This window comes from Somniosus microcephalus, unplaced genomic scaffold, assembly GCF_052327205.1.
Source record: "Somniosus microcephalus isolate GS21.2 unplaced genomic scaffold, FLI_Smic_1.0 unresolved_chr4, whole genome shotgun sequence".
Taxonomy (NCBI): Eukaryota; Metazoa; Chordata; class Chondrichthyes; order Squaliformes; family Somniosidae; genus Somniosus; species Somniosus microcephalus.
The window spans coordinates 3,460,725-3,466,056 of record NW_028225182.1 but is presented as its reverse complement, the minus strand read 5'-3'; the positions used below and the strand labels follow the sequence as shown (position 1 = coordinate 3,466,056).

Sequence of the window (5,332 nt, the reverse complement as noted above, 5' to 3'; positions counted from 1 at the left end):
AATCGGGAATCTCTGGGAAATAGACAAGAGATATTGACAAGGAATAAAGTGCTTTGCGATCAGAAAATTGCCTGAACCCCTGTGGTTAATTAAAGGGATTTTGCTGCTTGAGTTCCTTATATGCCTTGGGCTTCTGGAGAACTTGTTTCATAGTTTGCAGAAATGCGGCTCAAACATGCTGTTGTGACCGGGCCGGAGCCACCAGGTACCTGACTGCAATCAGCGACAATGAAATACAGCTTCAACAGGACCGGCTAGCTCAGTCGGTAGAGCATGAGACTCTTAATTTCAGCGTCGTGGGTTCGAGCCCCACGTTGGGCGGTATTTATTTCGTTAACTTTTATGTTGCTTTCAAAGCGTCATTAATTGAGCGATAACCTTGTTTTGCACAATGAAAGAAATGCGAACTGAGGAAATACTGCAGATGCTGGAAATCTGAATTGGGCAGAAAATGCTGGAGATACTCAGCAGGTCAGGCAGCTTCTGCGAAGAGAGAAACAGAGGTAACTTTTCAGGTCGATAACCATTCTTCAGAACTGGAAAAAAGAGGTAATGGAACAGATTTTTCAGAAAGTGTAGGGGATTCTATGAGATCATGGCTGATCTATTGCCTCAATTCCATTCACCGGCCCTATCACCATATCCCTTGATGCCCTTACCAGTCAGAAATCTACCGACTTCTGTTTTGAACATACCCAATGACTGAGCCTCCACAGCCCTCATGGGTAGAGAATTCCAAAAATTCACCACCCTCTGTGTGAAGAAATGTCTTCTCCTCTCAGGCCTGAATGGCCTAACCTTTATCCTCAGGCTGTGTCCGCTGGTTCTAGAAACCCCAGCCAAGGGAAACATTCTCCCAGCATCCAACCGATCAAACCCTGTAATAATTTTGCATGCTTAATGAGATCCCCTCTCATTCTTCCGAATTCAAGAGATTGCAGGCCTAGTTTACTCAATCTCTTCTCATACGAGGCCAGTGACAGTCTTGCAAATGGTGACTTGATATTTGGTAGTGGGTTCATGGTCCAGGCGGAGGTAGGAGGAGGTGTTGGAGAGTTGGCGTACAGCTTCCGCTAGGTAGAGTTCGGTTCACCAAACAGCAACAGCACCACCCTTGACAGCAGGTTTTGTGCTTTGCATGTTAACTGTTAACTGTTACCCATATCTCATTTTACACAATATATGGGCTACTCCAGCTCCTAATTCTTTTGTTCTTAGTTGTTATTTCCTCACACAGGAGAGCAATCTCGCCCCTGGACAAGCAGAAGGAGCAAGTTCCAACAAAATGATTCCGCAAACGTGATAACTGCTACACTGTGGAACCGTCTCCACTTTCAGTACCAGGTCAGATGGAAATGATAAAAAATTTTGAGGGTGTAACTAGTAGAATAGATAAGGGAGAACCAGTGGATGTGGTGTATTTGGACTTTCAGAAGGCTTTCGATAAAGTCCCACATAAGAGATTGGCGTGCAAAGTTAAAGCACATGGGATCGGGGGTAAGGTACTGACTTGGATAGAGAACTGGTTGGCAGACAGGAAGCAAAGAGTATGTCTAAACGTGTCTTTTTCCAAGTGGCAGGCAGCTACTAGTGGGGTGGGGCAGGGACAAGTGCTAGGACTCCAGCTACTCACAATATATATTAATGATCTAGAAGGTTGAACTAGATGTAATAACTCCAAGTTTGCAGACGACACAAAGCTGGGTGGGCATGTGTGCTGTGATGAGGATACAGAGTAACTCCAGTATGATATGGACAGGTTAGGTGATTTAGCAGAAGCATGGCAGATGCTGTATAATGTGGATAAATGTGAGGTTATCAACTTTGGTAGCAAAAAGAGGAAGACAGCTTATTATCAGAATGTCAATAGATTGGGAAAAGGGGAACTGCAATGACACCTGGGTGTTCGTGTGCACCAATCGCTGAAGGTAAGCATGCAGGTGCAGCAGGTGGTTAAGAAGGCAAATGTTGGCCTTTATAGTGAGAGGTTTCGAGTACAGGAGCAAGGATGTCTTGCTGCAGTTGTACAAGGGCTTGGTGAGACCATACCTTGAGTATTGTGTGCAGCTTTGGTCACCTTAGCTGAGGAAGGATGTTCTTGCCATGGAGGGAGTGCAGCGAAGATTCACCAGACTGATACATGAGATGGCAGGAATGAAGTATGAAGACAGATTGAGATGATTAGGCTTATATTCGCTAGAGTTTAGAAGAACGAGAGGGGATGTCATTGAAACTTACAAAATTCTAACAGGACTAGACACACTAGATGCAGGAAGAATGATCCCGATGGTGCGGGAATCCAGAACCAGCGGTCACAGTCTAAGGATAAGGGGTAAGCCACTTAGGGCTGAGATGAGAAGGAATTTCTTCACCCAGAGAGTGGTGAACCTGTTGAATTCTGTACCACAGAAGGCAGTTGAGGCCAATTCATTAAATATATTCAAGAAGGAGTTAGATATATTTCTTAAGGCTAAAGAGATATGGGGAGAAAGCAGGGACAGGGTACTGAATGTGGATGATCAGCCATGATCTCATTAAATGCCGGAGCAGGCTCGAGGGGCCGAATGGCCTACTCCTGCTCCTATCTTCTATGTTTCTGTGTGAATGGAGCAGGTGAACTGCTGAATCCCACTTTTAAGGGATGTCCCAAAGTGCTTGACAGTGGTGTGAAAATAAATGAGTTCCGCTTGGTAATTTAAAGTAAAGTCTGTCAGAAGTGGGATTCAAACCCTCGTCTCGATAGAGGAGACTGCGATCTGAACGCAGACGGCTTAGACCGCTCGGCCATCCTGATTGTTTCATTAACTTCTGCATCTCATCACTTCCGGATGATAAACGTTTCCGTCCGGGTGCTTGTTCGATGCTGTTGAAGGTTCAGTGACCGGGATATCATCTCCCCCGGGGTTTTCCTGAGCTTGTGTTCGGTGTATGGGGAGTCCCTGGTATCTTGCAGCTCTCAGGGATGGGCAGTAACAATCTGAGCTCTGGAGCTGGGGAAAAGCGAATAATTAATGAGTTTGTTTTCGGGCTTGAAATGCGGCTTAGATCTGTTGGTATTAACCGAGGCCGGGGCTGCGAGATATTTCAGTTTGTTCACGTTTAATCAGAGGAATATCCGCAGTCAGGAGCTGAAAAGGACCAAGAGCTGAAAAAACACCAGAAAAAAGATAAGAAATATCAGCAATTGTGATCAACTCTTTAATGTGTGTTCTGGTAGTTTAGTGGTTTAATTGTTTTAATCAACATTCATTAACCGAAAGCGTTGTTTTGCAGAATGAAAGAAATGCTCACAGTAAGGGACAGTCGAAAGATGAGTAATTTAACTTTAATAATGTGTGAAAGTTTATTCATTGACGAAGATTTATACCCTATCAGAATTTACGCACTGCGTATTTTAGGAGTCTGCTTTAAATTATTCGTTGCTTCTGACAGAAGAAACCTGTTAAATTTATTTCACATAAAAATAACGTTCCCGCCCGGGCTCGAATTGGGGACATTTCGCGTGTGAGGCGAATGTGATAACCGCTACACTACGGAAACCTCTGCTTAATTACGCATCGAGAAAGCACTGTTCAGACAGAAGGGACACTACAGAATCGCTCTTTCTGCAATGATTTCCTTTCACTGGCAATTCTCTGACCGAAATGCACAAGTCAAAAATGTTCCTTTCAAACTCATTAAACTGCCGAATTTCCTTCCCTCTGGTTTAACCCAGGGGTTTAAATTGTTCTGCAAACCATGAACCAGGTTCACCTGAATTCCAAGGTGTGTAAGGAAATCAAGAATCAAAAGCCCTTTCCTTAACCACAGGGATTCAGGCAATTTTCTAATCGCAAAGCGCTTTCTCACCTTGTCAATGGCCCAGTAATTCGTCTCTGAACGCGTGAGTACGGTCGGGGTACTCATGCGTCTGGCCGGAGGAACTGCTCGTGTTCAGCATGCACAGCGCATGCGGGGAAAACCGTCATTTCCTGTCCTCTGAACGAAGGGGTTCAGAGGCACAGCGCGTGCGACTGCACAGGCAGTGCATGCGCAGTGAACTTCGTCGATTTCATTCATGGATTCAGTGAGGGTAAGTCCTGACAACTTACACATGAAAAAAGCAGGAGTAAAGCTATCGAGAAGCTGCGGAGGAAGAAGTCTGTCATCGTGGAGCTTCTGAAAGTCTTCAATTTCTGTTTGGGAAAGGGAGGAAAGTAATTTTAAGAAAGGCTGAGGTAAGTTTAAAAATTTATTTTTGTTTAAAACGGGTTTTCAGAACTGTAGTTAGAAGGAGCAACTGTGGCTGTGGCCAAGGCCTCATTGAATTTATTTTTATAAAATGTGAAATTTAATGTTTTAATAATAATAAAATGCTTACAAAATGTTATTGTCATCAGTAATATTTCGTAAGTATGTATGTATGATTGTATGTATGTATTTATATTTTCCATTTAGGATGTGCATTTATGTATGTATTCCTTTCAGTACATGGATGAATGTATTTATGTATGCAATTTAGAAAAATATGTAGGCCTGTGATATTTATCAGGCGGGAAGGATGTGTTTGCAAGCCGTTAAAGCATGCTTCCTGTCATAGGCCGAGTTGATGTAAAAGGCACTCAGTTTATTAAAATAAGTGTAACAACTATTTCCATTTACTCCGTACAGGTACGTCTGTGTGAGGAGTAGTCCTGTCAGCGAGGAACATGCCCTGGTGTAAAAATTTTGCCGTGATGCTATTTGTGTATTTGCTTCAAAGAAATAGGAATGCCAGGGAGCAACGTAGAAGATTTAGGAACCATGAACCTCTCCTGATCAGAAGGAACAACTACCCACCCCACAGAGTTTACAGGGAGAGGCGATCATTTGAAATGCTGTCCGAGGAGTTGTGTATCAGGCGGCTGCGCTTCAGTAAAGAGGCAATTGGACGACTATGTGACATGTTGAAGGCAGACTTGGAACCACGCTCAAAGACCCGTACTGCCTTGTCAGTGAACATGAAGGTAACCACAGCATTGAACTTCTTTGCAAGTGGATCATTTCAAGCAGGCACCGGTGACATAATCAACATCTCTAAGAATGCTGCGAGGGTCTGCATTCACCAGTTCACAGCAGCCATTTGCCGTAGGATTTCTGATTTCATTATGTATGACTTGTCCGCTCGTCATCAGAAGGAGATGGCCTTAGCATTTCATCGCATTGCTGGATTCCCCAAAGTGATTGGGGCTGTCGATGGAACACATATTGCATTGAAGGCACCCAAGGATGCACCTGTGACATTCATTAACAGGAAGGGGTATCATTCATTGCATGTAATGATATTATGTGATGCGCACCTGAGGATCCTAAA

The 5,332-nt window shown here is 43.8% G+C and overlaps 2 non-coding genes across 2 annotated transcripts; one reads left to right on the top strand and one right to left on the bottom strand.

The window, feature by feature from the left end:
- The first annotated feature begins 248 nt into the window (after positions 1–248).
- trnak-cuu (transfer RNA lysine (anticodon CUU)) lies at positions 249–321 on the top strand. Its single transcript has one exon. It is a non-coding gene; the product is annotated as a tRNA-Lys (tRNA).
- Positions 322–3,467: 3,146 nt separating this feature from the next.
- Positions 3,468–3,540, bottom strand: trnav-cac (transfer RNA valine (anticodon CAC)). Its single transcript has one exon. It is a non-coding gene; the product is annotated as a tRNA-Val (tRNA).
- Between the last annotated feature and the right edge of the window lie 1,792 nt (positions 3,541–5,332).